Source organism: Capra hircus, chromosome 26 (assembly GCF_001704415.2).
Source record: "Capra hircus breed San Clemente chromosome 26, ASM170441v1, whole genome shotgun sequence".
NCBI lineage: Eukaryota > Metazoa > Chordata > Mammalia > Artiodactyla > Bovidae > Capra > Capra hircus.
Genome location: NC_030833.1, coordinates 19,079,455 through 19,097,271, shown reverse-complemented (window position 1 = coordinate 19,097,271; position 17,817 = coordinate 19,079,455). Strand labels below are relative to the sequence as shown.

The following is a 17,817-nucleotide window of genomic DNA, read 5'->3' as shown; positions in this document are numbered from 1 at the left end:
GGGATTGGAATGAAAATGGACCTTTTCCAGTCCTGTGGCCACTGCTGAGTTTTCCAAATTTGCTGGCATATTGGATGCAGCACTTTCACAGCATCTTTCAGGATTTTAAATAGCTCAACTGGAATTCCATCACCTCTACTAGCTTTGAATTCTTAGTGATGCTTTCCAAGGCCCACTTGACTTCACATTCCAGGATGTCTGGCTCTAGGTGAGTGATCACGCAATCATGATTATCTGGGTCATGAAGATCTTTTTTGTACAGTTCTTCTGTGTATTCTTGCCACCTCTTCTTAATATCTTCTGCTTCTGTTAGGTCCATACAATTTCTGTCCTTTATCGAGCCCATCTTTGCATGAAATGTTCCCTTGGTATCTCTGATTTTCTTGAAGAGATCTCTAGTCTTTCCCATTCTGTTGTTTTCCTCTATTTCTTTGCATTGATCACTGAGGAAGGCTTTCTTATCTCTTCTTGCTATTCTTTGGAACTCTGCATTCAGATGCTTAGATCTTTCCTTTCTCCTTTGCTTTTTGCTTCTCTTTTCACAGCTATTTGTAAGGCCTCCCCAGACAGCCATTTTGCTTTCTTGCATTTCTTTTCCATGGGGATGGTCTTGATCCCTGTCTCCTGTTCAATGTCAGGAACCTCTGTCCTTATACAGCCTCAGTAAGTCTTTAATCCAATTATCTGCTGCTGGGTGGAGTTGTGTTCCCTCCCTGTGGTGTGGCCTGAGGCCACTTGTACATTGAGTCTGGTGAGCCCTGACCATTGGCCCAACCAGTAGTGTGAAGAGTAATTTTGCAAAGAGGCCTCTTTCCCAACCTCTTGCATCAGCCTGTCTTTATCCTGGCCTGCAGTGACTTAGTCCTAGCACTTTGTCCAGCCTATCTTTGTACAGGCTCTTATCAACTACAGTAGACGGTACTGGCTCTGCTGACCTCCATGCTCTCATAATTCCCTTGGTCAGCAATAAGCTTGGGAGGCCTTTGGAAATGTTTACTGAAACAAGGCTTTCTTTGGGGTTGGGCAGCTGGACTGTGACTTGTAGTAAATCAAAGCTGAATGAGTTGATCTGAAATCCAGTGGGATTTGTCACCGCTTGTCACCAGGTTATGAGTGGCTCAGCAACTCTTCTGTACTATTCTCATGGACTGAGGTAAGATGATTTTGGCATTTGACTTAATGAGGGCTTTCCTGGTAAATTCTACCCAACCCAACTGGCCAAGGTTGGCACCCCAGGGCTCTCTGGCGCTCGGGAACTGAATGACTCCTGTGCTGCCGTGTCTATACAAGGCCCCACTGTCTTATTCAGTCATGTGGAAGCCTTTTCTTTTTCCCTCTCAACTAAAGGCAGATTCTCTGGTGCCTCTTCACCATTCCCCTTCATTCACCCTTTCCCTTCATGCTTGTCCTGCTCTTGTGTCTCCAACCATGCCCCATCTCTCACCCAACATCTGGGTATCCCTCCTTCTCTCTTCCCCGGAGGTTTATCCTGCCTAATGTGGTGACCACTCTCGCCATGGAAGAGTGGATGGAGAGACACAACAGTGGAGAAAGATGGTTTGGTACCAGTTACCCTGGTTGGAATCTTAGTTGGGATCTTAGCAGCCATTGGCTTCCTTTGTGGGGTGGTCATCCTTGATTGACCCTGGACAAAAGGCTATTGGCAATAAAGCCAAGGGATCAAGGACCACACATCCTTGAGGAGCTAGTGCTCCTTGGAGGTAGCTCACCATCTCCAGTCTACACTGGCTTCTCCTTCAGATTCATTAGCTCATCTTCCACACTGCATCCTTCTATAAGTGCTTTTACTGGTTGGTGGACCCATAAGTCCCCAGAGGCCAGGAGCTGTGTCTTCTAAGTGTTTGGCCCTCTGCACATGGCACAATGCTGAATACACATGGTACATTGCTGGGTATACACCAATGTATACAAACAAGATCTTAGTGTGCCTTATTCAAAGGAAATGATATGTAAATTTAAAGTACAGAGGATAAATCTATCTCTTGCCACACACACACTTTGTCCAGTTCAGCAGATGCTCCCAGAGCTGGGATACATTTCACAGAACATTTGTTTCCCACCTGGGAAAGTGGCTTTATCCCCTGATGGACTAGGAACTCTGAATGTACTTTCCCCATTGCTGAACCCACTGTCTGGCATGCAGTAAGTATTTGAATACTTGCAGGATGAGGGAAGCTTGACCTCACTCAGGTCAGGCTGTTGAGTGTTGCCTTTGCTATGGCAGGAAGTCCCAGATGTGACATTTCTGAAGAGGGCTAGCTGACTCTGCCCCATCCCTACCTGCACTCCCTGCCCCACTGGGCATAGGCCACCGTCATGTTCAATGCAGAGTTGAATTTTGCAAACTGTTTCCTCCCCTAGACCACCCCCTCAACCCTGCCCTTCTCTGAACTTGTGACAATGATGAGCAAAAGGGGAGGGTGACTCTCTGGCACTCTGGGCTGAGACAGTCTCTGCCTAGGGGTGCTTGCAGCCCAAGTTGTCTGCTGAACCCCAGGAAACATGCAAAACCCAAACCCAAGGACAGAGCAGATTCAACTCCAATACAATAGCTTTTCTTGTGCCATTTGGCAGCAGAGACATCTCCCGTGTGTATACATCACAACCCTGAGGATTTGTTTACAGTTAGTGGGCCAAGGGACCTGTCCCAAGGCCAGCTGTCCCCTTCTCTCTGCCAGCTGCCCGACAAACTGGAACTGTTGGGTATGGCCTGGGAACTGGGCTAGGAAAAGCAAGGTCTGGAAGACTGGTATATCTGTCCTGTTTTAATTATTTAAGTGCTCACAGAATATTTCCATGGTTGGAAATGACTTCTTCGCTGTCCTTGGGGATTTAACAGGGACCCCATTTGGTATTGGTGTCTTCCTGCTTGGCCCCACATGAATAATCCTGTGGAAGGTAAAAAGAGGCCCTTTCCCGTCTGCCGGGGGACATCCCTCCCCAACCAGCCCTGTGTGGAGGAAAAGCCTAGAGGCTAGAGCGAGGCAGTGGCCTGAGCACCTGGGCGCTGGTGAGTGGCTGGGAAGTTATCTGAAGTCTTGTAGTCAGGATGTCACGCCAGCCTCTGTTCTCAGCAACTGCTGAGAATGATGCAAGATGCAATTTCGGGTACCCTTTGGCCCCGTGACTCAAACTTCACCTTTGGTTTCTAATCTGCTAAGAGCATTGATTTGGTTACTCTTGGAGCTGCTGTCCAGACTGGCGGGTGATGGGAGCGAGGGGAAGAGGCTGCTGATGGAATGTGGCTTTAGTGATGAGGGAGGTTTAGTTCTAGAAATGAGGATGAGGCTGTCTTCTCAGGCGTAGTCCTGTGAGAGGTCTCCAGCCAAGGTGGTGGAACTTTCTAAGTCAGCTGCCTGAGTTGGAGGAGGGATAATACAGAGTAGTTCACATTTAAGTTTTTTTTTCTTTAAGCATGACTGTTACAGATTAAATATCTCCTCAAGTGCTATGTTCCCAGTGAGACCTACACTAACCTCCTCAATTAAAACTCACCCCCCTGCTGTCCCCTCAATACTCTTTCCCTACTATCAGTTCACTTCAGTTCAGTCACTCAGTCGTGTCCGACTCTTTGCAACCCCATGAATCCCAGCACGCCAGGCCTCCCTGTCGATCACCATCTCCTGGATTTTACTCAAACTCACATCCATTGAGTTGGTGATGTCATCCAGCCATCTCATCCTCTGTTGTCCCCTTCCCCTCTTGCCCCCAATCCCTCCGAGCATCAGACTCTTTTCCAATGAGTCAACTCTTCGCATGAGGTGGCCAAAGTACTGGAGTTTCAGCTTTAGCATCATTCCTTCCAAAGAACGCCCCGGGCTGATCTCCTTTGGAATGGACTGGTTGGATCTCCTTGCAGTCCAAGGGACTCTCAAGAGTCTTCTCCAACACCACACTTCAAAAGCATCAATTCTTCAGCGCTCAGCTTTCTTCACAGTCCAACTCTCACATCCATACATGACCACTGGAAAAACCATAGCCTTGACTAGACGGACCTTTGGTGGCAAAGTAATGTCTCTGCTTTTCAATATGCTATCTAGCTTGGTCATAACTTTTCTTTCAAGGAGTAAGCATCTTTTAATTTCATGGCTGCAATCACCATCTGCAGTGATTTTGGAGCCCCCCAGTAATAAAGTCTGACACTGTTTCCACTGTTTCCCCATCTATTTTCCATGAAGTGATGGGACTGGATGCCATGATCTTAGTTTTCTGAATGTTGAGTTTTAAGCCAACTTTTTCACTCTCCTCTTTCACTTTCATCAAGAGGCTCTTTAGTTCCTCTTCATTTTCTGTCATAAGGGTGGTGTCATCTGCATATTTGAGGTTATTGATATTTCTCCTGGCAATCTTGATTCCAGCTTGTGCTTCTTCCAGTCCAGTGTTTCTCGTGATGTACTCTGCATAGTAGTTAAATAAGCAGGGTGACAATATACAGCCTTGACGTACTCCTTTTCCTATTTGGAACCAGTCTGTTGTTCCATGTCCAGTTCTAACTGTTGCTTCCTGATCTGCATATAGGTTTCTCAAGAGGCAGGTCAGGTGGTCTGGTATTCCCATCTCTTTCAGAATTTTCCACAGTTGATTGTGATCCACACAGTCAAAGGCTTTGGCATAGTCAATAAAGCAGAAATAGATGATTTTCTGGAACTCTCTTGCTTTTTCGATGATCCAGCGGATGTTGGCAATTTGATCTCTGGTTCCCCTGCCTTTTCTAAATCCAGCTTGAACATCTGGAAGTTCACGGTTCATGTATTGCTGAAGCCTGGCTTGGAGAATTTCGAGCATTACTTTACTAGCATGTGAGATGAGTGCAATTGTGTGGTAGTTTGAGCATTCTTTGGCATTGCCTTTCTTTGGGATTGGAATGAAAACTGACCTTTTCCAGTCCTGTGGCCACTGCTGAGTTTTCCAAATTTGCTGGCATATTGAGTGCAGCACTTTAACTGCATCATCTTCCAGGATTTGAAATCACTCAACTGGACTTCCATCACCTCCACTACCTTTGTTCATAGTGATGCTTTCTAAGGCCCACTTGACCTCACATTCCAAGATGTCTGGCTCTAGGTGAGTGACCACACCATCGTGATTATCTGAGTCATGAAGATCTTTTTTGTACAGTTCTTCTGTGTGTTCTTGCCTCCTCTTCTTAATATCTTCTGCTTCTGTTAGGTCCATATCATTTCTGTCCTTTATCGAGCCCATCTTTGCATGAAATGTTCCCTTGGCATCTCTAATTTTCTTGAAGAGATCTCTAGTCTTTCCCATTCTGTTGTTTTCTCCTATTTCTTTGCATTGATCACTGAGGAAGGCTTTCTTATTTCTCCTTGCTATTCTTTGGAACTCTGCATTCAGATGCTTTTATCTTTCCTTTTCTCCTTTGCTTTTTGCTTCTCTTCTTTTCACAGCTATTTGCAAGGCCTCCCCAGACAGCAATTTTGCTTTCTTGCATTTCTTTTCCATGGGGATGGTCTTGATCCCTGTCTCCTGTACAATGTCACGAACCTCTGTCCATAGTTCATCACACACTCTATCTATCAGATCTAGGCCCTTAAATGTATTTCTCACTTCCACTGTATAATCATAAGGCATTTGATTTAGGTCATACCTGAATGGTCTAGTGGTTTTCCCTACTTTCTTCAATTTAAGTCTAAGTTTGGCAATTAAGGAGTTCATGATCTGAGCCACAGTCAGCTCCTAGTCTTGTTTTTGTTGACTGTATAGAGCTTCTCCATCTTTGGCTGCAAAAAATATAATCAGTCTGATTTTGGTGTTGACTATCTGGTGACGTCCATGTGTAGAGTCTTCTCTTGTGTTGTTGGAAGAGGGTGTTTGCTATGATCAGTGCATTCTCTTGGCAAAACTCTATTAGCCTTTGCCCTGCTTCATTCTGTATTCTAAGGCCAAATTTGCCCATTACATCAGGTGTTTCTTGACTTTCTACTCTTGCATTCCAGTCCACTATAATGAAAAGGACATCTTTTGTGTGTGTTAGTTCTAAAAGGTCTTGTAGGTCTTCATAGAACTGTTCAACTTCAGCTTCTTCAGTGTTACTGGTTGGGGCATAGACTTGGATAACTGTGATATTGAATGGTTTGCCTTGGAAATGAACAGAGATCATTCTGTCGTTTTTGAGATTGCATCCAAGTACTGCATTTTGGACTCTTTTGTTGGCCATGATGGCTACTCCATTTCTTCTAAGGGATTCCTGCCCACAGTAGTAGATATAATGGTCATCTGAGTTAAATTCACCCATTCCAGTCCATTTTAGTTCGCTGATTCCTAGAATGTCGACATTCACCCTTGCCATCTCCTGTTTGACCACTTCCAATTTGCCTTGATTCATGGACCTAACATTCCAGATTCCTATGCAATATTGCTATTACAGCATCGGACATTGCTTCTATCACCAGTCACATCCACAACTGGGTATTGTTTTTGCTTTGGCTCCATCCCTTCATTCTTTCTGGAGTTATTTCTCCACTGACCTCGAGTAGCATCTTGGGCACCTACAGACCTGGGGAGTTCCTCTTTCAGTATCCTATCATTTTGCCTTTTCATACTGTTCATGGGGCTCTTAAGAACTGACAGAATTTGGTCCACTGGAGAAGGGAATAGCAAACCACTTCCCTACTGCAGTTTTAACTTTTCACTTTGTATTTGGGGTATAGCCTGTTAACAGTGTTGTGATAGTTTCAGGTGAACAGCAGAGGGACTCTGCCATACATATGCATGTACCTGTTTTCTCCCAGACTCCCCTCCCATCCAGGCTGCAATATAACACTGAGCAGAGTTCCATGACCTACTGGGGTTGTATTTTACTGGGGAGTTCAACAGCAAACCTGAACAAGAACTAGATTATAGAATACTGTGGAAGGAAAACTATCTCCCCAGCACCTGGAATGATGCTAATGATATGTGAGCCACCAAGGAGGCCAATGATATGGAGACAAGCCCTTAAATATTTTAGGCTGAATGATTGAATACTCAAACGTTTCTAGAAAATCCATTCATAAAAACTCCTCTTCAGTCTGTCGTTTCCTATGAGGATTATTCTTTCAGGAACACAAAAGCATACACCACGTTGCCCAAGCAGTTTTTCCCTTTGTTGTTGTTCAGTTGCTCCGTCGTATCTGACTCTTTGTGATCCTATGGACGGCAGCTCACCAGGCTTCCCATGCTTCACTATCTCCTGGAGCTTGCTCAAACTCATGTCCATTGAGTCGGTGATGCCATCCAACCTTCTCATCCTCTGTCATCCCCTTCTCCTCCTGCCTTCAGAGTTTCCCAGCATCAGGGTTTTTTCCCAATGAGTTGGCTCTTTGCAGTACTTGGTGATATTTCATGTGTGTGTGTGTGTGTGTGTGTGTGTGTGTGTGTGTGTGTGACATCGCTTCAGTTGTGTCTGACTCTTTGTGACCCTATGGACTATAACCCACCAGGCTCCTCTGTACATGGAATTCTCCAGGCAAGAATACTGGAGTGGATTGCCATGCCCTCCTTCAGGAGATCTTCCCGACCCAGGGATCGAACCCACGTCTCTTATGTCTCCTGCACTGGCAGGCAGGAGTTCTTTACCACTAGTGTCCCCTGGGAAGCCTGATATTTCACACAGTTCTTTCCTTATCAATATATACAGATCTGCTTTACTTTTCTCAATGTGCTCAGTTGCTTAGTCGTGTCCAACTCTTTGTGACCCCACAGAGTATAGCCCACCAGGCTCCTCTGTCCATGGGATTTTTCCAACAAGAATACCAGAGTGGGTTGCCATTTCCTCCTCCAGAATTCTCTCTAATACCTGCCAATAATTCTGTTGTAAGTGGTATAATTTATCTTGTTATTCTCCTATCAAGGAAGGCTTTTCTGGTGTCTGATATTATCAACAATCCTATAAATTTAATGATGATGAACATAATAGCTAATACCTGAGCCTGTGGGTGAGGCATTGTTCTAGGCACAACACAGGTACATTAACTTCTTTAATCATAAGGATAGTCTTATGAGGGAGACATTAGTAATGCCATTTTATAGACGCAGAAGTACACAGAGCTTATTTACCCTAGGTCACAAAGGTGATCACAAAGATTGGGTGCAACCTGACTCAGAATCCACATTCCTAACCCATGACTCAGCCACTTAAAGTGATGCGCTTTATTGAATTTAGGTCTTTTCTACAAGATAAATTACTAGTCATGTCCTTAGGTCAAAAGGCACATAATTTAAATCGTGGTTTCAGACAATAGACACATCCTTAAGGAGACTGCCCCAAATTTACATCTCCATGATTGATCCTGCATTTAACACTGCTTCATCACTGCTAATCTGAAGGATGGGGAAATGGGATTTCATTTAGATTTGCATTTTAAAAAACTGTAAGTGCAGTTGAATGTCTTTCCCTATTTTAAGCAGCCTGTTTGTTTTGCTTTGAACTTTCTGGACATTCCCTCTGCTCCTCGTTTTACTGGGGTTTGTGCTGTTTTTCTTTGACTTCTAAGCATTTCTACTGAGGAAATGAGCTCTTTGCCTACCTGGAATATTTGATACTATTCCCAGTTGGTCTTTGACTTTGTCTTTGATATCTTTTCTGCAGGGCAAGTATCTTTTAAAGTTTTGTATAAGCCAACATTTTCCTTGCACAGCTTCTAGGTTTTATGTCTGTCTTGAGTCTTCTTCATGTCAGGATTATAAAAAACAGTTCTCTCATATTTTTTATCCTCCGGTTCTCTCACAGCTTTCAATGTTTTATATCTCGTCTTTGGTCCATCTTCAATGTATTTTCTAAAATAACTTATTTTTGGTTGTGCTGGGTCTTTGCTGCTGCTCACATGCTTTCTCTAGTTGCAGCCACCGAGGGCTACTCTCTTGTTGAGGTCCGCAAGCTTCTCACTGTGGTGGCATCTCTCGTTCCAGATCGCAGGCTGGGATCTGCAGCGGATAGGCTGAGTAGTTGCCACCCTCGGGCTCAGTAGTTGTAGCACGTGCGCTTAGCTGCTCTGCAGCACGTGGAATCCCTCTGTCACGCGAGTGTACATTCCTCGATTCTTTGTCTCGTCACAACAAAGATTTGGAGTGACGGACATTAAAGCCCCGTCGGCGTGTCACAGCTCTCAGGTCTTGGATAGACCATGTATGTTATAGCTCTCAGGTCTCGAATGGACCATGTTGTAGCTTTTAGACAAATCAGTGTTACAACTCAGTGTTACAGCTCTATTTTATTTAGAAGATAGCAGGAAAATCCATCTTCGAGGCGTGAGGGCACGTCGATCTAAAGACACGAGGAGAAGAGCGCCCCAGCGCGTGGAGGTGAGAGAGAGAGAGAGAGAGAGCAGGCTCTGGCTCTTCTATTTGTATGTTTATCTCTCCCTGGGCCTGTCTTATGTAAATTGGGCCAGCCAGGAGTGTTGTTTGTTTTACCTGAAGTCCTCACTCCGGTCCTGGGACCTTCTTTTGTTTCATTTTTGTGGGCTTTTCCCTTCCTTGTCTTGTAGCCGCTGCCATTTAGACTCCTTTTCCCTGTTCTACCTACCTAACACTTCCAGCCCAGGGACTGAACCCGTGTTCCTGCATTTGCAGGTGGATTCTTATCCACTGTACTACCAGGGAAGTCCTTCCAATGTATTTTTGTTTTAGGGGTAAGACAGAAATCAGCAGTTGTTTCAACACATTGACTAGAAGTGAAAAAAAATCTATCTAAATTTGGACTGCAATTTAGTATATGATGATAGCGTCCACTGAGGTTATTTCAGGATTATCTCGTTACATAGACCTGTGTGTTGATAACCAAGAGAAAATTTCCATAGTAAGCAAATTTGGTAATGTTTAGTTCACTGCTACCCACCCAATTCCAGTGATTTTTCAAAAATTTTCTATTTTCTGTAAGTTTTATTTTTCTGAGTGAGCTTTAACTTCTTAGTTTCCCATGAAAATCTTGTTAGTCTTTATTAGGGTTGCATTAAATGTATAGATGTATTTAGGAAAATAGGACCTCTTGACTATTTCAAGTATATATTTCCATTTTTTCCAAGGTTTCACTTTTTAAATATGGATTTTACACATTTATTCTTTTATGCACTATTGGGAATGGCACCTTTTCCATTATTTTCAAAATATAGGAAAGCTATTGATTTTCTGACTAGTGGTTTGGTAACTGGCCACCTTACTGAAGCCTTCCCTGATGGCTCAGCAGACAACAAATCTGCCTGCAATGCAGGAGATGCAAGAGACATGAGTTTGACCCCTGGGTTGGGAAGATCCTTTAGAGGTAGAAATAGCTATCCACTCCAATATCTTGCCTGAAAAATCCCATGGACAGAGGAGCCTGGTGGGCTATAGTCCAAAGAGTTGGATAAGAGTCATTGCGATGAGATGACACCTTATTGACATATCTCATAATTGCCTCTTATTTCTTTAGAGGAATTTAAGGATTCCCCTCTCAGCTACTTTTTTTAAAATTGGGAAATATGACAACAAATTTTATCTTGGATATAACTGATTATTGGTCCTTTTAATTTTTGAATGATTTAAAATAGCATGGGTACCTGGATCCTGGATGAAAGATGAGCAAGAAATATTGATTGTCGTAAAAAAAAACATAAAAATAATAACAGCATGGTTAGTTGAGGTTTACCCTCTTTAAGAACCAATGCTTTTCTGTATCTGCCTTTAAAAAACTATTATTATTTAAAATATTATTGAAATATAGTTGGTTTACAATGTTGTGTTAGTTTCAGGTATACAGCAAAGTGATTCAGTTATTCCTATGTATGTAAATATATATATTCTTTTTTTTACATTCTCTTTCATTATAAATTATTATAAGATGCTGAGTATAGTTCCCTGTCCTCATTATCAGCTTTTCCTCTGGCAAGATTTGCAAAACAAGTTTGTTGTCTCAAATCATATTATCTTTTATTTTTTAGTAGAAGAAAACTCTATTTGCTACATAAGAGTAAAGGTATAAGAGAAGGTGAAAACTCCTTAGTTCTTGAGGAAAGTAGGTGAAGGATCTTTCAATAGAACACTTATGTGGTTCACATTCATTGCATATTAAGGAAAAGTTTATCAGTTCCTCCCAAGCGTACTCATGAGGCTATTGGTTTGTAATGTCCTTTTGATCTTTTGCCCTTATTTTGAAATTTGTCTATACATATTAACTATTCAGTTAAGGAATGAAATGTTGTTGTTGTTGCTAAATCACGTCTGACTCTTTTGTAACCCTATGGACTGTATCCTACTAGGCTCTTCTGTCCATGAGATTTTCCCAGGCAAGAATACTGGAGTGGGTTGCCATTTCCTTCTCCAGGGGATCTTCCCCACCCAGGGGTCAAACCCACATCTCCTGCATTGGCAGGCAGATTCTTTACTGCTGAGCCAGCAGGAAAGCCTTTGAGGAATGAAATGAAGCCCTCCTGAACTGAAGGTGGCAGAAATAACAGTGAAGGCTGGGTTAGAACTTAAAGCCCAACCAAGAAAGCAGAACTTTCATATACAGCCTGCTAAATAACACACAGGCCCCTCTGGAGTCATTATGAGTTGTGAAGACTTGTGACATAGTCTCTAGGAGACAGTAGGTAATTCAGGATGGAAGAATGTTGATTAATTGGGTATAAGAACTTGGGGACTCTGGACTCTCTTTTAATGAGCTTTCTATCAGCACAGAATGAGCCCATACATACAGGAGAACACAAAAACCAGTTAAACCCAAATGAGTGGGCCACTTTCTAGAAGGCAACTTTTTTTTGTAAATAGCTTATAATTGCAATATATATTCATTATTGCATAGAAAAATAATTAGTTCTTCAAGCTTAAAAGCAAGGATAATTTGTCTTATTGTCCTTTGAATTCCAGAAATCCAGAGTAACAGAATTACATATTTCCAGGCTGGATTTTTTTCCCACTGAACACTGTAGATGACCTCATCTGATAAGATCCATCCTGTAGCTTCCTCTAAACCTAGAGGAATAGCCTGATCCTAACCAGCTTTTGATGTGTTAGAAATATATCCTTTCACCATCTGTTATCCCAAAACCGATATTGTCAAAATATTGATTGGGAATACATGGCTCAAGATTGTCCAGAGTGATTTTTGATGATCTAAGATTGGAGAGCTTGTGGGTGGGGGAATTTTACTAAGGGAAAAATGAGTCAACTGAGAGTATGTAGAACAGATAATTCTGAACTAGAAAACTGATCATTTATTCAGTAACCAGTTACTCATTGAAAGTTTCCTCTGTGCCAAGCATGATGCAGGCATTGGAAGCACCGCAACGAACAAAACAAAAATCCCCATTCCAGTGAAAGCATCAGTTTAATAGAGGCAATGGACCAAAATGGACCAGGACTGTTTAAGAAAGCTGACAGTGACGTGAAGAAGAGAAACCAGGGTCTATCTATGATAGCGTTTGAGGTCCAATAGGGTGATCCTAGAGAGCCTCTGAGGAAACGACATTGGAGTTGAGATCCTACGTAGAAGCAATACATGACCATTTCAAATTTGTGGGATAGCGTTTCAGGCCAAAAAGAAGAGCAAATGCAGAGACCCTAGGACTGGAGTAGACTTATGCTTGAAAAGCAGAATATATGGCAGAAAAATAAAATATTTTAAATGGAAGGAATAATGAGAAGAAAAATTATTTGTAGACTCTAGGGATAATCTGAAAGACTCATAGCAATAAACATCATTGACCAAAAAACGTGAATTCAGAGTAGAAGGGGTCATTTAGGGACTTTTCCAAAGAAAACGAGACTTAGGACATGCTGCCCCAGATCTTCAAAGGAGCAAAACCCAAAGGTGAATATGGGGTGGTTACAACTTAGGTACCAAGGCTGGTCCTGGGAGCTTGCAAGCAAGTATGAAGGCAGAAGATGTCCTTCTGCTAGCTTGAAAAGTCAGTATGTCAGGAGCCAGATAAGTAATGCTGGCTCTGGCCATCCAAACCACAGAGGAAAGGAGGGCCCTGGAGAGAATCAGGGGAAGGGCTGAGGACAGATGGGCATCGAGGGGATGGGGCTTAGGCGTGTCAGTGTTACCACATCAAAAAGCAAAGGAAGCTTTCCATTTGGGGGAAGCCTGTGGCTTGTTCGACCATCTGTAGATAACTTCAAACAGGAACTCCTAGCTACAGCATAACACAGCTCTCCTTCCTCTGTTTTTTTTTTTTTAACTGCTATTGCACTTCTCCCTATTCCATTCTTTCTTGCAGGGGTTTCTGTGGAGCGACAGGTCCAGAACTGTAATACAAGTGACACAGGACACATGACGAGAGAGAGGGTGGCTTTCCCCCTTGTTATCTGAGTACCTCTGGAAGTGTTAGTAGATTCTAAAGTTTAGAATGGCAACCAGTCCAGTACTGGTGTAACCTGAAGGTCTTGCCTTCTTTCAAGCTCTTCAGTTTCTCCCATTTAAGCAGTGAGAGATTTACACGATATGGTTGCAAATTCTCTCTAGTGCCAGAATCCTCAGTTTCAAAACGTGTCTGTGTTGTGCATCAAAGAGGAGACTCTCAAGATAGTGAAATGACAACCTATACATTGGGAGAAAATATTTGAAAAGTATTTATCTGAAAAGAATCTAGTATCTGTAATATATAAAGAAAGCTTACAACTCAACAACTAAAGGACAAATTATAGCTCAATTTAAAAATAGGCAAATGGCTGAAATAGACATTTCTTCATAGAAGAAATGCAAATGACAAAAAGGCAGATGAAAAGTTGCTCAACATCATTAGTCATAAGGGAACTGCAGATCAAAACCAAAGTGAGGTGCCATTTCAGGCCCATTAAAATGGCTATGATTAAAAAGAGAGAGAATAGCAGAAGTTGGTAAGGATGTAAAAAGTTGGAATCCTTTACGTTGCTGGTTGGAATATAAAAATGATACAGCTACTATGGGAAACAGTTTGGTGATTCTTCAAAAAGTAAACATAAAATTGCCATGTGAACCAGCAATTCCACTACTACGTATTTACCCCCAAATAATTGAAAATAGATATTCAAACAAGACTTATATACACGTCATAGCACTATTCACCATATCCAAATGGTGGAAACAACCCAAATATCCACCAGCTGATGAATGGGGCAGCAAAACGTGGTCTGTCCATACACTGGAATTTTATTCAGCCATAAGAAGGGATGAAAGATAATACCAATACATGCTAAACTGTAAACATGGATAAACCTTAAAAATATTAAGTGGAAGAAATTAGACACAAAGGTCACATATTATCTGACTCCACTTATATGAAATATTCAAAATTGGTAAATGCTGAGTTGGGAAAAAAGTTTATTTGGGTTTTTCCATAACACCTTACTGGAAGACCCAAAGGAACTTCTTGGCCAACCCAATACACAGAAACAGAAAGTAAATTAGTGGTTGCCAAGGGTGTGGGGAGGGGAGAACAAGAGTGGCAGTTAATTGGGTGCATGGTTTCCGCTGTTTGCTGTGATGAAAATGTTTTGGAAATAGCTAGAGATGGTGGTTACACAACCCTGTGAACGTACTGAATGTTACTAAATTATCCATTTTAAAAGTGGTTTATTCTACGTTATGTGAATTTTACCTCTATTTAAAAAAATATGGGAGCCACGGAGAAAGGAACTGAAATTCTGTGTATAGCCTGTGTGGATATACCTGATCGGCAATAGCAAACAGAAGTGAGTAAGCTATTTCAGCTGACGAAATAGATTCATCCTTCAGTGTTTACCGCAAACAAAGCCCCTTGCCAGTTGTAGGCAAGGTAGTGAAGTGGTCGAACTAATCCCATTTATGGTCAATAGGACAGGAGTATGTATAAAATGGACGTGAGGTAGCTCCTCTTGGCTGTTCCTGCGCCGTCGCAGCCTGGCACTCTCGGCCACTGTCCCTGACCTTGGACGTGGGGTAACTCCTCTTGGCCACCGCCCCTCGGGCATGGGGTCCTCCCCGCTTCTGCCCGTGACCTCGGACGTGGGGTAGCTCCTCTCGGCTGCGCTATGTGCGCCGGTTGCAGCTGCCGAGGCCAGGGGCGGCGGCCAGGAGGAGCAACCCCACGTCCAAAGAGAAGTGGCTACGCAGGCACAGGAGGGCCTAGAGGAGCGATTCCACGTTCAAGGTCAGAAGGGGTGGCGATGAGGAGATGCCCCTCGTCCAAGGTAAGGAACAGCGGCTGTACTTTGCTGGAGCAGCCATGAAGAGATATTCTACCTCTAAGGTAAGAGAAACCCAAGTAAGACGGTAGATGTTGCCAGAGGACATCAGAGGGCAGACACACTGAAACCATACTCACAGAAAACTAGTCAATCTAATCACACTAAGACCACAGCCTTGTCTAACTTAATGAAACTAAGCCATGCCCGTGGGGCCACCCAAATTGGGCAGGTCATGGTGGAGAGGTCTGACAGAATGTGGTCCACTGGAGAAGGGAATGGCAAACCACTTCAGTATTCTTGCCTTGAGAAGCCCATTAACAGTGTGAAAAGGCAAAATGATAGGATACTGAAAGAGGAACTTTCTAGGTCAGTAGGTGCCCAGTATGCTACTGGAGATCAGTGGAGAAATAACTCCAGAAAGGATGAAGGGATGGAGCCGAAGCAAAAACAATACCCAGTTGTGGATGTGACTGGTGATAGAAGCTGTAAAGAGCAATATCGCATAGGAACCTAGAATGTTAAGTCCATGAATCCAGGCAAATTGGAAGTGGTCAAACAGGAGATGGCAAGGGTGAATGTCGACATTCTAGGAATCAGCAAACTAAAATGGACTGGAATGGGTGAATTTAACTCAGAGGACCATTATATCTACTACTGTGGTCAGGAATCCCTTAGAAGAAATGGAGTAGCCATCATGGCCAACAAAAGAGTCCAAAATGCAGTACTTGGATGCAGTCTCAAAAACAACAGAATGATCTCTGTTCATTTCCAAGGCAAACCATTCAATATCACAGTTATCCAAGTCTATGACCCTACCAGTAACGCTGAAGAAGCTGAAGTTGAACAGTTCTATGAAGACCTACAAGACCTTTTAGAACTAACACACACAAAAGATGTCCTTTTCATTATAGGGGACTGGAATGCAAAAGTAGGAAGTCAAGAAACACCTGATGTAATAGGCAAATTTGGCCTTGGAATACAGAATGAAGCAGGGCAAAGGCTAATAGAGTTTTGCCAAGAGAACACACTGGTCATAGCAAACACCCTCTTTCAACAACACAAGAGAAGACTCTACACATGGACGTCACCAGATAGTCAACACCGAAATCAGACTGATTATATTTTTTGCAGCCAAAGATGGAGAAGCTCTATACAGTCAACAAAAACAAGACTAGGAGCTGACTGTGGCTCAGATCATGAACTCCTTAATTGCCAAACTCAGACTTAAATTGAAGAAAGTAGGGAAAACCACTAGACCATTCAGGTATGACCTAAATCAAATGCCTTATGATTATACAGTGGAAGTGAGAAATAGATTTAAGGTCCTAGATCTGAAAGAGTGTGTGATGAACTATGGACAGAGGTTCGTGACATTGTACAGAAGACAGGGATCAAGACCATCCCCATGGAAAAGAAATGCAAGAAAGCAAAATGGCTGTCTGGGGAGGCCTTACAAATAGCTGTGAAAATAAGACAAGCAAAAAGCAAAGGAGAAAGGGAAAGATATAAGCATCTGAATGCAGAGTTCCAAAGAATAGCAAGAAGAGATAAGAAAGCCTTCCTCAGTGATAAATGCAAAGAAATAGGAGAAAACAACAGAATGGGAAAGACTAGAGATCTCTTCAAGAAAATTAGAGATGCCAAGGGAACATTTCATGCAAAGATGGGCTCTATAAAGGACAGAAATTGTATGGAACAGAAGCAGAAGATATTAAGAAGAGGTGGCAAGAATACACAGAAGAACTGTACAAAAAATATCTTCAAGACCAAGATAATCACAATGGTGTGATCACTCACCTAGAGCCAGACATCTTGGAATGTGAAGTCAAGTGGGCCTTAGAAAGCATCACTACGAACAAAGCTAGTGGAGGTGATGGAAGTCCAGTTGAGTGATTTCAAATCCTGAAAGATGATGCTGTGAAAGTGCTGCATCCAGTATGCCAGCAAATTTGGAAAACTCAGCAGTGGCCACAGGACTGGAAAAGGTCCATTTTCATTCCAATCCCAAAGAAAGGCAATGCCAAAGAATTCTCAAACTACCACACAATTGCACTCATCTCACATGCTAGTAAAGTAATGCTCAAAATTCTCCAAGCCAGGCTTCAGCAATACATGAACCGTGAACTTCCTGATGTTCAAGCTGGTTTTAGAAAAGGCAGAGGAACCAGAGATCAAATTGCCAACATCTGCTGGATCAAGGGAAAAGCAAGAGAGTTCCAGAAAAACATCTATTTCTGCTTTATTGACTATGCCAAAGCCTTTGACTCTGTGGATCACAGGAAACTGTGGAAAATTCTGAAAGAGATGGGAATACCAGACCACCTGACCTGCCACTTGAGAAATCTGTATGCAGGTCAGGAAGCAGCAGTTAGAACTGGACATGGAACAACAGACTGGTTCCAAATAGGAAAAGGAGTACGTCAAGGTTGTATATTGCCACCCTGCTTATTTAACTTCTATGCACAGTACATCATGAGAAACGCTGGGCTAGAAGAAGCACAAGCTGGAATCAAGATTTCCGGGAGAAATATCAATAACCTCAGATATGCAGATGACACCACCCTTATGGCAGAAAGTGAAGAGGAACTAAAAATCCTCTTGATGAAAGTGGAAGTGGAGAGTGAAAAAGTTGGCTTAAAGCTCAACTTTCAGAAAATGAAGATCATGGCA

At 42.7% G+C, this 17,817-nt stretch overlaps 1 protein-coding gene across 5 annotated transcripts in view; it reads left to right on the top strand.

Moving 5' to 3' along the window:
* ACSL5 (acyl-CoA synthetase long-chain family member 5) overlaps window positions 1-17,817 on the top strand; it is a 59,430-nt gene that overhangs the window by 7,800 nt on the left and 33,813 nt on the right. Inside the window, exon 1 of one of the 5 annotated variants that reach the window (XM_005698482.3) lies at window positions 891-1,153. The exons of the other annotated variants lie outside the window; for them this stretch is intronic. The gene's annotated coding sequence lies outside the window, so the exon portion shown is untranslated. Of the gene's footprint in view, window positions 1-890; window positions 1,154-17,817 lie in introns of those variants that run through there. 5 annotated transcript variants of the gene reach the window in all.